Genomic DNA, 23627 nt, shown 5'->3' on the forward strand with positions numbered 1-23627 from the left:
TGTGCGTAACCACAACAGCCATTCTAGCCGCGATAACGGATTTTTCTCCTCGCTCCAGTCCTTTCTTTGGGTCGTCGTCATTGAAGCTCATCAACTCGGGGACCTTTTTCCTTGTGATGCCCTCCTTTGGTTTAATGTAATCCTCGAAGTGATCCTCTGTAACCTTCTTTTTCTTGCATAATACGGTTATCAAGTTGGGAAATAGAAGGTTACCCCGGTTCCTCCTGACATAGTCATGGATCTGCTCAAAAATGAGTTCTCTAACGTTAATCTTCCTCCCGTAAATGATCGAGTGCAGTAGCATCAATCTCTTCACGAGGACAGTGGTGTTGTGAGATATTGGCATCAACTTGCCTTTGAGAAAGTGGTTCTACAGTTTCACGTGCGGTTTTAGTGCTCGGCGATAAACTCTTTTCCTAGTTAGGGCACTTCTTTCGAACTTGGCCCACCCGAAGCAAAGATCCTGCAGTATGCCACTGTATGTTTCTTGATCGGCCTCTGTTACAAATCTCTTGTGTTGATCTTTAACTTTTCCCAACTTAAAATATCGGATGAGTGCAAAGGGGAAAATCGAATGAGCTTTCCTCTAACATAAACTGTATGGCTAGACTGGTCCTCGAGATGGGCATAGAATTCCCATACCATCGTCGCTGCTACAGCTTTAGGATTACGAGCAAACTTCTCCCAGTTGTGATTCTTTATCACATCCATCACCTCTGGTCCAAACGGCCCCTCTTCATCGGCTAGAAAAACAAATCCATCTTCTAAATATACTTGGTATTTCTGAAAGGTCTTGAAGAGTTCTTTACTTCGGCTGTTTGGAAACGTTCGAAGCTTTGTGTTAGGGCTGCGGTTTTCCTTGTTCTCACCATTGTACTCGGCTAAAATTTGTGGTGTCGATGGGGAGGAATTGTTGAGAGAAAGAAAAGATTTTCTTGTTTGTAGAGAGAGGGAAACACGATGAAGAAGAAGAGGTTGGGTAGTTTTTCTTGGGAAAGTGATGGGTGGTTTCGGGGTAATTCAGTCCTTTAATGGCGGGGAAAAGATTTCTCATTAAATGAGAAATATTTGATTGGACGTAAAGGGGGAGAAAAGATCTTTTTCCCTATTTATTCTGCCGCTAAAACGTGTACCCTAAGGCTTTCTCTTCATGCATGCTTCAACTCCCAAGGTTGCCACGTGTTTCTTACTTGCCTACAATAAAAAAATAATAAATAAAATGGATTAAATCAGAAAATAACTTAACTTATTTATGTACAGAATTCAGATTTTTGTTGCCTTGGCAACGAATATTTGCTCAATTAAGTAAAGCAAATTCTTGGGCATCATGTGCCAATGATGTCGGTTTGTCGCGCATGACTGGGGCTCTTTTGTACTCCTTGAGTCTCTGCCCGTTCACCTTGAAGATGGAACCATCGTTTTGGTTTTGAATTTCAATTGCTCCATTGTCATAGACTTGGTTAACGATAAACGGTCCTGACTATCTTGATTTCAGCTTGCCTGGGAATAACTTAAGGCGTAAATTATAGAGCAGTACTTGTTGTCCAGGATAAAATTACCTCGGCAATATTTTTCTGTCATATCATCGTTTTGTTTTCTCCTTGTAAAGGCAGGCATTCTCATATGCATGTGCTCTAAATTCATCCATCTCGTTCAGCTCCAAGAGTCTTCTTTCTCCAGCAAGCTGAGCATCCATGTTTATCTTTTTGATGGCCCAGTAGGCTTTTTGTTCAAGTTCAACCGGTAGATGACATTCATTTCCGTATATCAGCTTGAGCGGGGACATTCCCAGCGGTGTCTTGAACGTTGTACGATAATCCCATAGTGCTTCATATAGCTTCAGCGACCAATCTTTTTGATTCGGGTTGACCACTTTTTCAAGGATCTGCTTAATCTCCCGGTTAGTCACTTCGGCTTGTCCATTCGTTTGAGTATGATACGCCATAGCAATCCTATGTCATACTCCATATCATTTCAGTGCCTTGGCAATCAATTTGTTGTCAAAAAGTATGCCTTCATCGCTAATTATAGCTCATGGTGTTCCGAAGCGGGTGAATATGTCTTTGTGCAAAACCTTTAGCACCGTCTTGGAATCAGTTTTAGGTGTTGCGATGGCTTCCACCCATTTTGATACACAGTCCACTTTCAGGAGAATATATAAATCTTCGAATGATGATGGGAAAGTTCAATTGAAATCTATTCCCCATACGTCAAAAAGTTCGATTTCCAGAATATTTTGCCATGAAATCTCATGTCGTTTAGAGATGTTTCCTGCTCATTGACATCTATCATATGACTTGTAGAATTTATGTGCATCTTTGAACAGGGTTGGCCAATAAAATTCGGACTAAAGCATTTTTGATGCTATCCTCATTCCACCAAAATACCCTCCATATTGTGACAAGTGGCATTGGTGTAGGAGATCTTGCTGTTCTTCTTCTGGAATGCATCTTCAGATTATTTGGTCTCTGCATTGCTTGAATAGAAACAGTTCGTCCCAGTAGTAATGTCGCACATTATGTCGAAACTTCTTTCTTCCCTAGCTAGATAAATCAGGAGGAACAATACCACTAACAAGAAAGTTAACAATGTCAACATACCACAGTGCAACCATGACAAATAATATTTTCTTATATGGGAAATCCTCTTTAATTTCTGTGATGTCAGGACAATCTGGTTTATTATCTAACCTAGACAAATGGTCTGCCACTTGATTTTCTATACCTTTTCTATCATTAATCTCTAAATCAAATTCTTGCAGTAGTAATATCCACAGGATTAGTCTAGGCTTTGCATCTTTTTTATTAATCAGATATTTAATGGCATAGTGATATGTGTGCACAATTACCTTAGTGCCTATTAGATATGGCCTAAACTTATCGAATGCAAATACTACTGCTAAGAGTTCTTTTTCAGTGGTGGTATAGTTCACTTGTGCATCATTAAGAGTTCGGCTCGTATAGTAGATAACATGAACAAATTTCTTGAACTAGATTTCATCATCATGCTTCTTCAACCGTTGAGGGAACCTGTGGTGGAGGTCTCACATCGACTGTTGATGGTGCTAAGTAATTGTTAGCCTTGACCATGAATTTTTTGTTATTCGATCGATGCTCTTCTGAGCCTTCAATTCTTTCCTTTTCAAGCACTTCCTTTCGTTCAACATTCTCAGATTGATCATCTAGTTGCGTTACACCTTGGCGAGGATTGTTTAGGTATTCTCCCCCAAACTTGTTATCTTGGTTGACTTGTTTTCCACTCCTTAGCTTAAGTACATTCCATTGCTCCTTCTCATGATGCTTAGTGACTTCAGTATCATTAGGGAGATTTCCATGTGGGCGAGAATGTAATGTCGTAGCAATTTATCCCACTTGATTCTCCAACGCTATGAGAGATGAACTATGGCTTTGCAAAAGTGTCGCTTGGCTTTATAACAAATTTCCTTGATTTTTTATTATTGCAGAATGTTCATGAATCAAGGTCTTTGTGGTTGCTATGTAATCTTTTGTCGAGGCCATGAATTCCTGCAATGATAACTCCAAAGAATTAGAATTCAAATTGGTGTCAGATGAAGAAGCTATACCTTTATTGTTCTGTCAGGGCTACTGATGATACTGATTCTGAAAATGTTGATGGTCAGAATTATTTTGCTGTGGCTTGTAGTTTGCGGGTTGATTATTTCTGTCCCTTAAATACTCCATGAAAAATTTGGGTGTTGTCTCCAACTAGGATTGTATGAATTTGAATAGGGGTTATTACTGTTCCGATTGTAGTTGCCCACAAAATTGGTTGACTCATGGTTTTCAGGATATTCACTCTCATGATGATTGTCATGACAAAATAGGCATACATTATTGGTCACCTTAACTTCTCTTACCTCATTAGGACGCTACAATTTTTTCAACATATTGGTTATGGCTGAAAGTTGAGCTGCTACCAAATCTTTACCTTCTAATTCATATGCTCCTGATGTTTTTCTTCCAGTTCCCAATCTTGCACTTGGAAATTGGTAATCATTATTTGTTATCATGTCGAGGATGTCAAAAGCTTCCTCGGGTAATTTGTCTAGTAAGGTGCCATTCGCTGAGGCATCTAGCATTATTCGAGTTGGTGTGTTGACTCCATTGTAAAACATCACCACTTGCGTCCAATCGTGAAATCCATGGTTAACGCATTTGCGAAGTAGACTTTTATACCTATCCCAACATTCATACATTTATTCATCATCTCCTTGGCAAAAACTAGCAATTTCATTGCGAAGCTGAGTGTTCATTTTGGGCAGATTGTATCGCAGTAGGAAACTCTTGTATAAATTTACCCAAGATTCTATTGAGCCGGAAGGAACTCTGCTGAGCCAGGTTCTTGCTCTGTCGCGTAGGGAGTAAGGAAAAAGCTTCAATTTTAACACATCCTCATGTACTACTTGTTGCCAAAATGAGCCACATACTTTAAGGAAAGCACGCACATATTGTCTTGTATCTTCATTGGGTGAACCACCAAATTGACCGATAGAGTTTAACATGTTAAACATCTCTGGTTTGAGTTCGAAGTGAGTGGCTTGGATCTCAGGTGCCACTATGCCTGGATTGAGGTCATCGAGAATAGGGTTCAAATAATCTCGTATCGCTCTTGGTCTTGCAACTTAAAGATTAATTGTTGCATTTGGATCTCCTAAATCTCCCATGTTGTATTGTATTTGAAATTGATTTGATTATTCTCTAATTATTTGGGCGTGCAAACTTTGTCTAAGTGATTGCTTAATTTTAGGGTCGAATGGTTCCAAAGGCTTACCAGAAGATCTCAAGGTCATGCAATAATTAAAACCTACAAAAGAAAATAGTAAACTACGTTAGACTAATATGATGTGACAAAGAGAACTTGTTATGGCTAAAAATATCGTCAGTTACCAATCCCCGACAACGACGCCAAAAACTTGATCGCTTGTAAATGTATATGATAAGGCAAGCAAATCTGTGCAAGTATACACAATCGATGCAAGCAATATAGTAGTGAGTGAGTATCGTCTCCACAGGGATTTGATTAGAAATATATTTTCACCACAACTAGAACTAATGACACAAGCTAAGTCCTACCAAGTAATTTCCTAAGAACTAATATTATTGAACTAAGAAAATGATTCAATGATTTTAGAAAAGTTTGGTTGAGGAAAAATTAATATGCAGACTAATAAAACAAGTGATGGTTTAAATATAATGCAAACAACCTCATATATTCAGACGTGTCACAGAGAACTTATACTAAACCATTGCCTTGACAACGAATATTCTCAATTTAGAATGACTTATTATGACTCACTAAAACTGCCCGACATGATTACTAGGTATTCTTAGAAGGTTGCTACGGCAATACCTCTAGGCGTTAACTATAGATGTAGTCCCTCCTACCCTAGCATCTATCCCTTTTAGTCATTTGAAACTCACTCCTTATCTCTAAGGTAGACAAGTTAGAACTTCACCATCCCGGATTCATTCCATTGCTCACGTTGATCTATCTTAATTCTCTCGAATTTAAAAATCACTTATCTAGACAAAAGGCTATCTCTCGATGCTCTTACAATGCCAAGACATGTTTTACTAAAACCCAAGGCTATCTCTCGATGCTTTTACAGTGCTAAGGTAAAATATTTAAACTGTGAACAAAATAGTTATAAGTGAAACATCATTCATAAACATAAAATATTGTTTAGGCAACACAAAGTTTAACACCAAATAAAGCATTCATGGTGCTATCAAAGATCATCCAAGATTCAATATTTAATACAACCCCAAATAAGATAAGAGTTAAAAATAAAGGAAGAACGACTCTAAAAATCGAGGGCTCTGTCGCGACAATCCTGATAAGCACCACGCCTACCTTGGTGATCACCCTCTCTCGAGGCCTGATCACCACTCTACTATCGTCTGGCTATGGAGGACACCAAGGAATGTTGGTGGATGGACGATGGGAAAGCACTGCAGTTGCTTACTCACGCCTTAAGTAAAGCTCTTCTCTCTTCTTTCTTACTTTCTTTATTTGGCGGCTACGACTGGTTTTTTATAAGGAAAGGCCTACTAGGTCTTTGTCTACTTTTGGAGTTTCATTAACTAGCCGTTATTAATTGCCCGGATTTAAAAAGGAAAGGCGACTGGTGGCTGTCAAAATAATTTAGGCTTGCTTGCACGTGAAGTAAGTTATCCAGCTAGCGTGTGACATAGGCGGTTTAGCCATACCTGCTTCAGACTTCCTCAAATAAATCTTGCCTTGGCAAGATAAATCTGCTCCTCACGTTCTCATCTGTTCCCTTGGCCTCTGCACGTTTACATTGTCACGACTGAAATGTTCTTCCTCTGTAGAATTACTGCACAAACACAACCCAAACAACCCTTTCTCTTCAACAGCATCAGTCAAACCAAATAAATCTTGCCTAAGCAAAACTTATCCACCATAATCTAATATAACCTATACGCAACTAAATGCAACTAAAAATGCAGTGCATACTTTATCTAGACGAGCAATAACTTAAGTGAAAAGACTAGGAATTAAGTCTTTTTACGGAGTTATCAAGACTTTCTTGCAAGCTCTTGAGGCTATATTGGCAAGATATCAGTCATCCGCAACACCTCCCCTTTCTCCGCCTCCACCTCATGTTCCTCCAGCTCTGAGAGTGTCAATTCTAAAAGAATTAAAGAGTCTGGGAGCTTCAGATTTTAAAGGTGAAACAAATGAAGGCCCAGTTGTGGCAGTTATGTGGCTAAATAATGTGAATATTGTATTGGTCAGTCTTCATTATTCTGATGAAGAACGATTAAAAGGCGTAGTTTTATTGTTAAGAGGGCAAACCAGGATTTGGTGGACAAATGTTACGACACGTGTCCCTTCAGATCAGATTTCTTGGCAGTTTTTCCTGGAGGCTTTCCAAAAGAAATATATTTGAGAGCAGTTTATTATTAATATGAAGCAAGACTTTTTCAATCTGATCCAGGGAAACATATCTATTTATGAATATGAGTGTGAGCTTAATAAGCTCACCCGATATGCTTCAGAGATGGTCCCCACAAAAAGAGATGTATACCAGAAGTTTATTCGAGGTCTTCGCCCTAGACTGAGGGAACTTTTTTGACTGCCAGTCTGACTACCTTTCAGGAAGTGGTCAATAAAGCTAAGGATATGGAAATGGCACAAGAGGAAAAAGTTATGTTTGATCAGAGGAGTTAGTCAAAGAGATCAGGAGGATCATCCTTATCTCAATCTAAAAGAGGTCGAGGATCAGGATATTAGTACCATAGTAAATCAGAAGTTGGTACTTCTAGTCGTAGAATATCTGAGGTTAAAGAAAAATGAAGTCAAACACAGACAGTCTCAAGGACAACACCCATTATGTTTGCGGTGTGGAAAGTATCATTATGATGAACGTAGAGCAGAATCACGAGTTTGTTTTTGTTGTGGAGACCCTGGTCATTATATCAGAGACTGGCTGATGGCAGGAGAGAGATCTGTTCAGACAGAGTGATCAGTGGCAATGCCTCAGAGAGGTGGTCGAGGTAGAGGTAAATGGAGGGGATATTCAGAGATAGCCTCTCAGTCCGATGTTCATGCTCTAGCCTGAATTTATAATATCAAGACCAGGGAGAATCATGACGACCCAGAAATTATAGCAGGTACTTTATATCTTTATGATGAGCCTATTTTTTTTTGGTTGATTTGGGTTCTACGTATTCCTATATTAGCTCTGAATTAGTTAAAAATAAAATATTCAGCTAGAACCCATCAATAGTGAGATAATAGTTGTAAATCCACTGGGTCATAGTGCTAGAGTTACACGGATTAGCTGAAATTATCTAATAAAGATTCAAGGGGTCGTATTCTCGATGAATCTTTTGGAGTTACCATTTGACGAGTTTAAGATAATATTGGGCATCTCACCATTATGGTTGGGTAGATTGTCACATGAAGCGATTATTTATAAAGGATATAGAGGGTATCGAGATAATAGTAATTGGAGAAAAAGCAAAATCGTTGCCCAATGTGATATCAACAATGACAACAACGAAAATGATGGGAAAATATTGTACAACTTTCTTAGAAAATATGATTGATACCCAAACATCTGAAATTTGATTGGAGGATATCACGACAGTTCGAGAATTTCCAGATGTATTTTCTGATGATTTATTCGGATTACCTCCTAATCAAGAAGTGAAGTTTAAATTTGATGTTTTCCCGGGTACTGTACATATCTCAATGGCTCCATACAAGATGGCTCAAACGAAACTAAGAGAATTAAAGGCACAATTACAATAGCTACTTGATCGAGGTTTTATTAGACCGAGTTTATCTATGTGGGGTACACCGATACTTATTGTTAAAAAGAAAGATGGATCAATGTGATTATTTATTGATTATTGTAAACTGAATAAAACGACAGTGAAGAATAAATACCTCTCCCGAGGATCGATGATATGTTTGATCAGCTCAAGGGTGCTTCATTATTTTCGAAAATTGATCTTCGATCAAGGTATCATCAGCTAATGATAAAGGAGGAAGATATTCCAAAGATGCTTTTAGAACCCGATATGGTCATTATGAGTTTGTTGCAATGCCGTTTGGACTGACCAATGCTCCAGTAGTGTTTATATATTTGATGAATCATGTGTTTCAGCCATATTTGGATCAATTTGTGGTTGTGTTCATTGATGATATTTTGGTTTATTCTAAGACTAAGGAGGTGCATGACGCACATCTCTGTATAGTACTACAGACGTTGCGAGATAAAAAGTTATATGCTAAATTGTCAAAATGTGAATTTTGGTTGTCAGAGGTTGCTTTTCTGGGGCACGTGATTTCATCAGAAGGAATTAGAGTTTATCCCAAGAAAGTACAAGCGATAGTGGAGTGGAAACCTCCGAAAAATGTCTCGAAAGTTTGAAGTTTCTTGAGATTAGCTAGATATTATCGGAGATTTATGAAGAATTTTTTAATAATTGTATCTCCACTTACCAAGCTACTCCGAAAGGATATATCATTTGTCTGGATTGAAAAGTGTCAAGAAAGCTTTGATATGCATAAAAAGATTATGACAGAGGTCCCACTATTACTGCAGCCAGAGTCAGGAAAGGATTATGTGATTTACAGTGATGCATCTCATAATGGTTTAAGATGTGTTCTAATGCAAGATGGTAAAGTGGTAGCCTATGCTTCAAGTCAGTTAAAGGTACACGAACGGAATTACCCAACACTTGATTTGGAGCTAGCAGCTATAGTGTTTACTCTGAAGATATGCGCCACTATTTATACGGTGAGCGATGATACATTTATACAGATGATAAGAGTTTAAAATATTTGTTGACTCAGAAAGAATTAAATCTAAAGCAAATGAGATGGATAAAGCTTTTCAAAGACTATGATGTGATTATTGATTACCATCCTGGGAAGGCTAATGTGGTAGCCAACGCACTTAGTCGAAAAAACCTTTGTTGCTATGAAAGCGTTAGATGCACGATTATCAATATGAAAAGATGGTACATTGATTGTAGAATTGAGATTGAGGTCTGTCCTATTAGGTCGAATCAAGGATCTCCAGAATAAAGATAAAAAATGTTTAGATAGAATGGAGCAAGCAAAGAAAGAATAAATGATAGATTTTGAAATTAAGTCTGATGGATGTTTTTATTATAAGAATCATATTTTTATACCAGATGACGAAGAACTGAAGAAAGATCTTCTTTTCGAAGCTCATTATAGTCCTTTGACTATGCATCTAGGAGGAAATAAAATGTATCAAGATTTGAAGAGTTGGTTTTGGTGGGCAGGTATGAAAAGAGCTATCATTGAGTTTGTTTCTAAATGTCTAACATGTCAGCATGTAAAAGCAAAACACCAAGTACCTTTGGGGTTATTTCAACCTATCTCCATTCCTTAGTGGAAATGAGAACGAGTTACCATGGATTTCATGATAGGTTTACCTCTGACACCTAGTAAGAAAGATTTGATCTGGGTGATCGTGGATAGATTGACAAAGACAACACACTTTATTCCAATTCGAAAAGATTATTCTATGAACAAGTATGTTGAGTTATATATCATATAAATAGTACGACTTCATGGAGTACCTGTTTCGATAGTTTCAGATAGAGATCTGAGATTTACTTCGAGATTTTGGAAGTATTTACATGAAGCATTGGGAACCCGACTAAATTTCAGCATAGCTTATCATTCTCAGACAGATGGTCAATCTGAGTGAACTATTCAGATACTTGAAGACATGCTAAGGGTGTGTGTTATTGACTTCAAAGAATCATGGGAAAAGTATTTGCCTTTAACAGAGTTTGCTTACAACAACAGTTATCAATCAAGTATCAAAATGGCTCCTTTTGAAGCATTGTATGGAAGAAACTGTTGAACACCACTGAATGGATATGAATTAAAAGACTAAGATGTAATTGGTCCATATCTGATTAAGAAGGTGGAAGAAAAAGTAAAGGTAATCCAAGATAATCTCAAGATAGCAACCGATAGACAAAAATCTTATGTTGATTTAAAAAGAAAATAGATTGAATATCAAGTAGGTGATAAGGTATTTCTTAAAGTGTCACATTGGAAAAAAGTTCTGAGATTTGGACGAAAAGGAAAATTGAGTCTAAGATTCATCGGACCATATGAGATTATAAAGAGATTTGGACTAGTAGCTTATCAGTTGGAGTTACCTCTAGAGATGGACAAGATTCATAAAGTATTTCATGTATCGATACTTCAAAGATATCGGTCAGATCTTGCACATGTGATTACACCGGAGGAAATTGATATTCAACCAGATTTATCATATGAAGAGGAGTCAGTAAAGATTTTAGCACATGGAGTCAAAGAACTAAGAAATACGACGATTTCATTGGTAAAAGTTCTTTGGCAAAACCATAAAGTTGAGGAAGCAACTTGGGAATAAGAAGAAGATATGAAGAAAACATTTCATCATCTATTTAATTCATGTATGTAGATATGTAGGAGAATTCGAGGACGAATTTTCTTTAAGGGGGGAGAAATTGTAACATACCAAATTTTGTCTAATAACTAAAATGTAAGTTTTGAAAGTTTAGTAGCTAAAGTATAAACTTTGCAAAGTTTGGGGACTAAATTTATAATTTTTAAAAGTTATATATTTTAGCCTCTAAATGAATAGTTTGGATTAAAATAGAAATTTTAGTGGGAATCAGATTTTCGCTGCGTGATCTGTGTTAAAAGCTATAAAGCGATAAAGTTTGGTATTGAAATCGGATATTCGGATCGAATCAGAATTTTACAAAAATTTGAAGTATGTTAGAGAATATTTGAAAATATTATTTTTATATTTTAGATTAGAGAAATTTGGCTCAGAACAGTGCAAGTTTTCATATTTGACCGAAATAGTGGAATTTTAGTGACTAAAATGCAATTTTTGAATATTTCATGGCCAAAGTGAAAATTCAAAGCCAAGTTGATTCATCTTTGACCAATGAATATTTTATTGGAGAATATGACAATTAAAATTGGTACTTTTTAAGTTTTATTAATGGCAAAATGGAATTTCCTAATAATTGAATAAAAAATTTAATTATTTTATTATTAAATCATATGTTAGGATTTATTAATTATTAGAATAATCAAGAAACTTGATCATTTTCAGCTTCTTCATCTCCAAGGGCAGAAGGTTTCAAGTCTTCAAGGAAAGAATTTTTAGTTTTATTTTTAAAGCTATTTACTTGATTTTTGAGTTTAACTATTAGATAGAGAATTAATCTACATGAAATTCTCTATCATTTGATACCAAAATTTCATGGTGAAGATGATTGTTTGATGAGGTTTGATGATTAGGGTTATGAAGAATTTATTGATTTTAAAGAGTTGTTGTAGGGTTTTTATGTTTTTGATGTTAGTGATCATTTTTAAAGCATGTACAATAGTTAGAACTAATTGTACATGTGTAAACAAGATTTTTCCTTGTTAGGGTTTGTGAGAATGATAAGATTTTAATTCAATTTGACGTTTTGATGATTGGAAATGCATGAATTTAATCATAGGAGGTTGAATTCATGCTTGAAAATGAACAAAAAGTCCCCTAGGTGACTTGAATGTATCTGGCCATAGGGAAGAAAATTGAGGAAAATGTTGAAAATTTTCCTATAGATTAGAAATGATATTAGAAGTATTATATGTTATTTGGAGATTGATTTGGATCAATTTGGAACCTTCAAAGTGTAAAAGGGTTAATTTACATGTTTTTGGAATTATGGGATATTATTGTAAGATTGAAATACTTGAAGGATTCAATGTTGATTTTGATATTTATAGTACTAGAATTTTAGTTGGAAAGTTGTTTGAAAATCAAATTGCAAATTTGGTAAATCTTGAGGTGGAATTTGAAAGGTCCCAAGACCTTGGGGACTTGTTTGCAAGTTCTTAAATGTAGAAGTATTATTTGGGTAAATTACTGAATGCTGGAAAATTTATTAGTATGTTGAATTTTGAATTAAATATTGCGTTGGGTTGAATTATAAATGTATAAAGTTAGGTGGTTGAAAATCGAAAGTTAGGAGAGTTTGAGTTGAAATTATAAATGTTTGGAATGTTGAGGTATTGATTTGAGCATTTTATTTAAGTGATGGAATTTTTATAAGTAATATGCAATGATTTTAATGGTGAAGGACCATTTTAAATTAAAAGGAAATGTTGAGGTGAATTCTAAAAAGAATTCACAACTTGTGGCTTATTTGTGTAAATTAGCAAAAGAAGAAGGGTTAAAGAGGAAAATAAATATTCATGGATTTGTATGAGTAATTTGAGAAGTTAGAAATTATAGTGGAGATATGATTTAGTGTGATATCGTTTTAATTTCGATTTGTATTTTATAAATTTTTGAATATTAAAATCAGCTTATATTAGTACAATACTAATATGTAGTTCGAACACTTTGTGTTATTATTTGGTATTGTCAGACCACGACAAATCTAGGAATCTGAACGATTCGAAAGGAAAAGGAAAAGAACGTGATTAGAAATATCGTGTAAAGGATATTATAGTGAGGCAAAGGTGAGTGCAGTTATTTATTTAATTTTTTTAATCGAGGACGACTTGCGATAAGTCAACCTAATTTCAATTTACAATATGATTTTATAAAGTTTATAACGAATATTTTTATAATATTTTATATTAGTTTTATGAATGATTTAGGGTATGAACTACCCAAGCATTATATTTTTTATGACGGATTTTATTATGATACATGATCCCATTGTATGTTATATTGAGAATTGCTGGTAAACTTGGCATGTCATTAGTTGTGTACTTATCAATTATCAGCTTTGGTACATTCGTGTACCAATGTTATCAGTTATCATATCAGCTTTGGTACATTCGTGTACTAATATCTAGCACCGTTGGTGTTCAGGTTATGATGGCACTAAAGTGCATCATATCTCAGTATCAGTGTTGGGATTTACAAAAGCTCGAATCGACAACCGAAAGGGTTCTCCAAGAGTGGTCGGGTTGATTTTTGTGTTTATGAAGTAAGGAGATTGAAAGATAGAAAATTGCACAGCGATTTATAGTGGTTCGACTTCTCAACCAAGTCTACATCCACTACCTTAGCTCCTCACCAAGGATTTTTCCAACAAATTCACTAATTTGCTATTTCTTTTTCAAGGACAAAGAGATAACCTTTACAAACTCCCTAGTTTTTACATGGGTTAAACTAGAACCTTTCCCTAGCTTTTAGCAGGCTTAGCTATAACCAAAACCCCTTTACAATGAAACGAAATGTAAACAAGAAAACCTCTCTAAGTAGGTGTTTACAAGATTTAAGCTCACAAGAACAAAAATATTTACAAGAGAAAGATGAAATAAGAATAAAAAACTCTTATCTTGTGTTTGATTGCTTGGATAGTTGTTCTCTTACTTCTTCAAGTGTCCTCAGCTTGTATTTATAGTTTGAAATGAGTTTGAAGTCGTGTATAGCCGTTGGGGATGTTTTGGAGCCGTTTGGGGATATTTTGGAGTCGTTTATGGATGATTTTTTTTTGTAAAATAAGGTTATCCATAATACGGGGTGTCGGTACACCTTCAAGGGGTATTGGTACTACCTTTGTTAAATTCAAATTAAACTAGTCGTTGGAGCCAGGGTATATTGATACCCACAGGGGGTATCGGTACCCAGGGTATTGATACCCATAGGGGTATCGATACCCTTTTTGCATTCTTTGTTTGAGCCTTCATAGGGGTATTGATACCCAGTCATAGGGGTATCGATACCCATTAATATTTTTGCTCAAATTCGAATTTAATGGACTTTGAATTAGTTTTGAAACCTTTTGAAAACTTTAAATAAATTCAATTCAAGTCCAAAAACATATTGCCTTAATTTGTTATATCGAAACATAGTTCAACAATCTCCCCGTTTTTGATATAACAAAACATTTGAAAAATCATTTTAGGCAAAAACTCCCCTTCATAAAATATTTAATGAAAAATATATCAATTGTTTACAAAAGGATACCAATTGTTAAAAAGATACCAATTGTTAGAAAATATATGAAAATGTTAAGCTCCCCTTTTTTCATTAAGAAATTGATTTTTTTCAAACCATACCTCTCCCCCTTTTTGTTATATCAAAAATAATTCAATTTTTGAAGTTCTAAAATAACATTGGAGAGTAAGTGATAAATTTTACATTTAAAATTTATTTGAAAAATCAAAAACTCCCCCTCAATAAATGTATTTCAAACAAATTTTAGCTTTAAGAATTTGATACTTAAACAAAATTTGAATTTCAACAAAGAATAACAAACATGTTAGTAGTACATGAAATTCACTGTATCCAAGTCTAAAATATTTTATGCAATATCAATTATTGAAATTAAGTGCATATGCATAAAGTTTTCCAAAAAAGTTAGACATTTGAAAATTTTGATATCAATTGTTAGAGATGTATCTATTACATTTAAAACACATGCATAAACATTTAAATTTAGGTCAAAAATTTAAAATTTGTAAAATCAAATCATTTGAAAGTTTGATATCAATTGTTAGAGAGATATCATTTGTATTTAAAACCAATTTTGACCAAAATTCATTATGATGAACTAAAAATTATGAAAAATCATTAAAAATTTAAAATGTTCATCATAACCATTTTTCAACATACATGAGATTAAAAACAATGCATAATCATTTAAAATCAAAACTCATGCATGCATAAATCCAAATGAGCAACCAAATAACCAAAATCAAAAGCATTAAGCTTATAGGTTATCCATTCCTTTTTCATGTGTGACTAGAGCATCTTGAATATCATCACTTTCATCACCATTGCTCCCACATACCTACAAGAGATATTTAAGTAGATTTTGGTATCCAAATTGCTTTGGATCCTTGAACATTAGTTTCAATGTCCCTTGTTCCTTTCGGAACTCATACTTGTCTAATTTTAAAACATTTTTCTTTCTTCAAAGGACAAGTATGTTCCCTCGAATTCTTAATGAGTGGCCATGAGGCATAGGTTGACTACTTCATCATCATTGGAGTCATCTTCATCACTCCAAGCTGTCACATATGCCTTCTTCTTGGATGATCTCTTATTTCTTAGAAGGGGATAATCATACTTGACATGCCCCGTTCTTTGACAATTAAAGTACACAATATGACTCTTCTTCTTGGTTGATTCATCTTTACTTCCTTGGAAGTCAAGAATCTCTTTAACTCTTTTAAGAGCTTGACCATCTCATCTTCTTGTTCATCATCGTCTTCATCCAATTCATCACTTGAATCTTGATAGCTTTCATTGGTGGATTTGAAGGCAGTGTTTATCTCCTTCTTCTTCTTGTTTTTCTTCTCTTCATTTTCTTCCTCTTCCTTCAACATCATCTCATGAGTGAGAATAGAACCAATTAATTCATTGAGAGTGAGAGACTTTAGGTCTCTAGCTTTGATAATAGTCGTCTTCTTCGATTGCCATAACTTTGGAAGAGAGTATATCATCTTTCTCACAAGCTTCTCATTAGGGATTACTTCTCCAAATCTCCTGAGATCGTTGACAATCACAGAAAATCTATCCGTCGTAGCTTTGATGTTTTCATTGGGTTTTATCTTGAAGTTCTTGTAGCTATGGTTGAGAAGACTTTTCTTTGTTTTCCTCACTTCGTCGATTCCTTCATGAGTGACTTGGAACTTATCCCAAATCTCTTTAGAAGTAGAAAAAGAGGATATTCTTCATATTCGTTTGGGCCTAAAGCACAAAGAGAATATGTATAGCCTTGGAACTAAGCTGGAACTTTTTCTTCTCTTCATTACTCCAATCGTCGTATTCACCGGGTGGAGTGGAGTAACCCCACATGATTGAGTTCCAAGCTCATAGATCGTATGCTCGAATAAAGAACATCATCTTATTCTTCCAATGAGCATAATTTGATTCATTGAAGAAGGGTGGTTTGTTGACCGGTTGTGAATCCATAATATGTAAATCTTCAAAGTAATAGGCACTGGAAGAAAAAGTCATTTCTTGCCGGTTGCTTTGGGAATCAGTGAGCGTCTTCCAGGATCGTCTCAAAGATATTAAGCCTTCTAACAAGTTAAGCTCTGATACCAATTGTTGAGTTAATATATAGGATGAATCGGTCAAGGGGGTGAATTGACAATAAAAATTTCGGTGGAAGTTTTTACAGAAAATTGAAAATATTTGCATACCGATTTAGAGTGGTTCGACATTCTCAACCAAAGTCTACGTCCACTACTTTAGCTATCTATACTAAGGATTTTCCATAAATTAACTAATTTGTCTTTCTTTTTAGGACAAAGAGTAACCTTACCTCAAGAAGTATACCCTAAATTCTTGAGAACACTCTATCCCAAAGAGAAAATTACAAATACACAAACTTTATAGAAAACCCTCACAAGGTATATTGTTTGCACAATTCTAGAACAAAGAAAGAACACTCAAGAATAAATACAATTGAGCACAAATGGTGTTCTTGAAAGCAAAATGAATATTGAATGGAAAATAGGCTTGAAATGCTCAAACAATAAGTTTAAGGCTTTCTCTTTGATTTTCTAGCTTCTCTTTTGAATTCTTGTTGATCAATGGCTTTAGAACTTGTTTAAATACACCTTGGATCAATTCTGAACATTCGAGATCATTCGTGAAGTCAATAGAGCCATTGTTGTATGTTTTCCATTTAAAAAATCTGTTGGGAGCGTAGGGTATTGGTACACCTAGTGTAAAATTTAAATATTTCGACTGTTATTTGACAAAGTGTATTGGTACCTTCCAGGGGTATCGGTACACTAATTGCATTCGATGTTTCTCAGAGCCAATTATAACATAAGGGGTATCGATACATTCGGTTGTGTATTAGTACCCTTATTACATTCGAAATTCAGGGGGTATCAGTACATCCGAAGGGTGTATCGGTACACCCCTACTTAAAATTAATTTTTGGCTCAATTAGGGTTCAAAAATTCTTTGTAAAAATTATTTCAAAAATATTTTAAGATTGAAACACAATTTTACACTTAAGTAAGGAGTAAAATTAACATTAAAAAACTTGGAATAATATATGAGATATTCGATTAATTTGATCAAATATTATTTTTGAAATTGAACATAAAATCTTAAAATTCATTTTAATATTATTTGTTATATCGAAACATCAAAATGTTTTCAACAATCAGTTATGATTTGCACCGTGTTGTGTATAGTGTGTATATTACTCACTTATCTTATGTTCTCATAAATATGCATTGGGCTATAAAAAAGAATATGAAAATTGTGAATGATTTCCAGTTGACAGAAAACATGATATGATTATTTTTATCAGAATGTTCATGAGTTCATGACTTAAAAGAAATTCCAAGTCTCAGTGAATAAATCGACTAGGATAAGTTGGTTTGCTAGTTTAATTCGAATTATTTTATTTATGTTTATGATATTTTCATATTTTTCTCATCTTAGATTACTACTGCCTCACTAAGTTATACTTAGCGTGTGATGATTTTCATGCGTAGGTTCTAGTAAGGATAAGTACGAGCAGTTAGGAGCTATCGACGCATCATGAACTAAATTTTCCAACGCATGACTTGGAACATATTTCTATTGTGTTCGCCCTCAAAATTTGGAGGAATTACTTGTACGGTGAAAAGTATTATCTATTTATCGATCATAAGAGTCTCAAATATCTCCTGACTCAAAATGATCTCAATTTGAGGCAAAGAAGATGGCTTGAACTACTCAAAGACTATGATTTAGTCATCGACTATCATCCCAAAAAAAACTAACTTGGTTGCAGATGCTCTCAGTCGTAAACCGATCTTGACCTCAAATGTTATTATTGTTTATCTTCGAATGTATCAAAAATGTGGATTTATGTGTGAATTACAAGTTTAATCTAGCCTAATCTCAAGGATCAAAGACTTGCAACAAAATGATCTTAAACTTCAAGTTGTCATCTCAGGGTTAGACTCGAAGGGCAATCAAGATTTCTTCATTCATTCGAATGTCATACTTTATTTTAAGAATAGGGTGTGTATTTCGAACAATGATGACTTGAAAAATGAAATTTTGCAGGAAGCTCATCAAATTCCTTCTCGATTCATCTTGGATTTGTCAAGATGTAAAGACCTTAAATCCTTGTATTGGTGGCCTCACATGAAGCCTTCCATTACATATTTTTTTTTCTAGATGCCTGAATTGTCAAATAAACAAAACCGAACATCGAGCTCCTACTGGACTCCTCCAACCTATTGAATTTCCTTAATGGAAACGAGATCAAATAACTATGGACTTTGTAATTGGTCTACCTTGTTCACCAAGAAAGTGTGATGCTATGTGGGTAATTGTAGATCGCTTTACTAAATCAGCTCATTTCATCCCTATTTGAATGATCTATAGTTTGGATACTCTAGTCGAATTATACATTTCTGAGGTAATTTGGTTGCACAGGGTCCTATTTCTATCATTTTCGATAGAGATCCTCGATTCACAACTCGATTTTGGAAATCCTTGCAGTGAGCCCTTAGCACTAAATTGAAATTGAGTATGACCTTTCATCCTCAAAGTGATGGCCAATCCGAGAAAGTAATACAAGTACTCAAAGATATGCTTAGAGCTTGTGTTATCGACTTCGAAAAGAACTAGGAGAAATCCATACCCCTTTATTGAATTTGCCTATAACAATAGTTATCAAGTTTCAATTCAAATGGATCATTTCGAGGCTCGTATGGAAGAAAATGTAGAACACCTTAATGTTGGTCCGAATTGGGTGAAAACAAAGTATTTGGGCTTCATTGCTCAGGGAAACCGAAGAACAAGTTTGAATTATTCATGATTGATTGAATCAAGTCTTTGATAGGAAAAAGTCTTGTGCATATTTGAAACGAAGAGACATCTAGTATAATGTAGGAGATAAGGTATTTCACAAAGTATCTCTCTGGAAGAAAGTTTTCAGGTTTAGAAAAAGGGGAAAGCTTAGTCCACGATTTATTGGACCATTCGATATTGCTGAAAGAATTGGTCCAATGGCTTAATGTCTATCACTCCCTAGTGAATTCGATAAGATTCATAATGTTTTCCATGTCTCGATGCTCCAAAAGTACCGATCAGATCCTACTCACATTCTAGAACCTGAAGAAGTTGAATTAAACCCAGATCTATCCTATGAAGAATAACCAATTCAAATACTTGAAAGAGAAGTCAAACGACTTCGAAATAAGAATGTTCCTTTGTTGAAAGTCTTGTGGAGATATCATAAGATGGAATAAGCATCCTGGGACCCTGGGATAAAATGAGAAAGCAATATTCTCATCTATTTGATCCAGGTAAGAATTTGAAGATGAATTCTCTTTTTAAAGGAGAGAGTTGTAACTCCCTGAAATCCTAGCCTATGAGAATTAAGCTACATTGCCTAAAGTAAAAACCAAATTGAATTGAAGTTTAAATTAATTGGATTGGAAAAGGACCCAATCGAATTGCCTAGAATAGCCAACAAGTTGAATGGGAATTTAAATTAGTTGAATTAAACAAGGACTTAATTAAAAGGATTGAAGGAATGTTAACCATGTTGGAGTGATCTAATTGGAATGGATCATAAATAACAAGTTTGCATACCAATTTCATGGATTCCTAAATCTTCCCATGAATAATTTATTACTTAAGCACTAAATGGGGCTAAAGAAGATAATTTACTTGCATTACTAGTGAAGAAATAACATTTTCTTCTTCCTTTCATCTTGGTGACCAAAATTGAGGGGGAATTGAGAGAAAAATTTGAGAGTGGAAAGAGGGATATCTTCCACGCAAGCTTGGTTTCAAGCTTATATTACATAGGAAAATCCATCTAGCATAACAAGTAAATCTTTCCCTCTCTTTCCATTCAAAATTTTAAGGATTCAATTGAGTTGATTCTTAAGAAATTGATAAGTTTGATTATGGAATTAATTCAAATTGTTGGCTTATATGATACTAGAGACTATGGTGATCATGTTAAGTTAAGTTTAAGTGATTAGGAACCTTGTTAAATTGGTTAAACTATGGGTTATCACCTTAAGGGTCATAACCGAAAGAATTGTTCATGCATGTGATCAAATTAAGAAATTTGAAAGGTTGTATACCAAATTGGAAAAATAGGTATAGGACAAGTTGTTAGAAATTGGATATTTTAGGAATTTCGAAACATTGAACAAGAGTAATGTTGTAAAATTGTGAGAATTTGACCTGGGAAGTGAATCAAATCACTATTGTTGCTGTAAAATTAATTAGGGACTGGTTTGAACAAATTGGAAAATTTGGGACTTAATTGGACTATTGAGGGATAAGGTTGATATGAAAATATAGGGAAATGATAAAAATAAACAATGGTAAAAAGATATAAGACAAATTGGTAAGGATTTTAGGTGAATTAGTTCACCAAAGTGCATCGAATTATAAGAGTGACAGATTGGTCACTGGAAAATTATCTAACTTCAAATGCATAAATGTAATTTTATATAAGAAATTAAAATACAATCCATACATGGTTGGAAAATTAATTGAATTATCTTTATATGGGTATAAAGAAATCGAAAATTCGATGAGTAAATTAAAAGTTATGGACAAATTACTCTAAGGTGTACAATCTACCAGAACAGAATCTGTTTAGTGTCAAATAGCTTAATTGAGCTTGAATTACTATTGTATTGATTCTAATAACTTCCCTATGTTGTGTATAAATTGCTAGAGCAAGGAACTGAGGAAGTGGCTGAAGGAACTAAGGGAGGATCCACCAAAGATAAGCAAAAAGGAATAGTAATTCAAGGCTAACTTGCAATATTGTGAGTGTAACTATGTTAGGGTTGGGAATTTATTGATATGTTAAATTGCTCATGAAATCAGTATGCTAATAATGAAATTAAGTCATACTTAAACTTAAATTAAGGGAAAGAATGATTAATTAAAGACTATAAGTTATTGAGTGCCAAATGAAATTAATTGGTAAATTAGTTATTGCTTGTTACCTTTATTTAAATTGAATTGGATTGTGAATTAATATATGTTACCATGATCTAATTGAATTGGTTTGTGAATAAATGCATGTTTCATGACCGAATTGAATTGAATTATGGATTACTGCATGCTGTCATGATCGAATTAAATTGAATTGTGAATTATTGCATGCTTCCATGATTGAATTGAATCAAATTGTGAATTATTGCATGTTGCCATAATCGAATTGAGTTTAATGGTGAATTATTGCATGTTTCTATGATTGAACTGAATCAAATTGTGAATTAGTGCATGCTAATAAGATCGAACTTGATTGAATTGAAATCTTGAATGAACAAATTGTTGCTTGCTGCCATGATCCATTTGAAATTGAATGCATAATCTTGACATGAAAGAATCCTTGATGACTATGTTAAAAAAAAGATTTCTTGGCAAATGAAATTCAATGTCCTTGGTTAATAGTTGGTCCAAGATATAAGGGCATGCCTTAGAGTCTAGAGCTTATTTGTGTATGGGAGACTACGGTCCAACACTACGGTGCTTATTGGTGACATACGAAGGGTACGTTATTTGGTTTTTGGTGACGGTAGGAGGGTTGACCAGCACTACAGTGCAATGAAAATATATGGCGACAGTTGGTTAGAGACTTGCTTGTCTAGACTAAACTAGAAACCAAGGCTTAAATTAATTGACAAGATTAAATCAGAAGAGTGCATGTATTTGCATGAATTATTCAAATCGAATTGCTACAAAGATTGAATTGCTTAATTCGAAATATTGTGTAGATTGTGTGTTGCACATATGGTAATTTATGCCTTGATCGAATAGAAGAAGAATTGAAATGTTTAATTGGTTGATTTAGTTGATTGTTAAATTAAATGTATATGATTGTGTACTCTCTCCATGTTCGAAATTGAAGCTAGATCAGGTAGATTATTTAAATTGAATGATATCCTATTAGAGTATATAGTAGTTGCATGAAATCAAAATATTAGTTGATTGTGGAAATCATTAAATGGTAAAGAATTAATGAAATTAAGTGTTACCTCACTAACTACTTTAAGTACTTATCACTCTTGTTCCTTTCATTCTCAAACCACATGTTCTAGAGTATTTGAAGCTCAACCTCCATAGCTAATCATCCCAAAGGAAGATTTTAAGTATGGCTTGTTTCGTTATCCTTATACTCCTAGTTGGTGGCTTAGCATTGAGTATAGTGGTTCAAATCTCATGCATATGGTGGGTAATTAAGTTGTTTACGAAATGTACCTAAGAACCTAATGAAATAGTATAGTCTATGGAGTTAATGGACCCCTAATATATGTAATGTCAATGGCTCTTTTGGTGTGTGTATAGCTTACATGTATGTTCTTTTGTGTAAGCCATTAAGGGTTCCTTTTTGGAATATATATAAAAGATGGGTTATATATAAATGTCATATTATGTTAAGTTCACTAAACTCTTATAGAATGTATGCGGTTTAAATTCTAGTATTCAGTTTAATGTATAAAAAATGCAAATTAAATGAAATTACATGTGATAAATTGGGATTCATGGCTTAATCGAATTAATTGATAAGTATATTGATTGAGATTGATTAATCTTGTTTTCGGAAAAATAGCTCTTCAATTGTAATGTCCGCTGCGTATGTTTGATTCAACGTTTAATGTTCTTGTACTTGTTTATTGATCTCAGTATTGCTCCTAATCCTTAACTCGGGTTTGTGGTGTTACATGAACGAATAGTGGCTAAGGTATACCAAACTTCGCCCTTGAAAATAAAATTACACCGTTGCTTGGATACATAAAACTCATAAATATTGAATAATAAATGTAATTTCCTGAATATTCAATATATATATTAGAAAATAATTGTCATGTTATCCCTTAAAAATCAAAAATAGAATCTTTTAGGACAATAGACTCAAATTAAAGAAATATTGCTGAAAAGAAAGTTAAGCGTAAAATAAATTTGGAAGGTGCACTCCAAGAAATGAACTCCAGACCATATCACACCCTAAGCGAGAATTATATCACTAGACCAAATGCCCTCGTTGATCCATTTCAGCAGTAATAGTTTAATATTCATAAAATTTCTGTTGTTAAGTCCATTGAAAGCCCAAATTCAATCT

The sequence above is a fragment of the Hibiscus syriacus genome, unplaced genomic scaffold (genome assembly GCF_006381635.1).
Source record: "Hibiscus syriacus cultivar Baekdansim isolate YM2019G1 unplaced genomic scaffold, ASM638163v2 tig00111276_pilon, whole genome shotgun sequence".
Classification (NCBI taxonomy): domain Eukaryota; kingdom Viridiplantae; phylum Streptophyta; class Magnoliopsida; order Malvales; family Malvaceae; genus Hibiscus; species Hibiscus syriacus.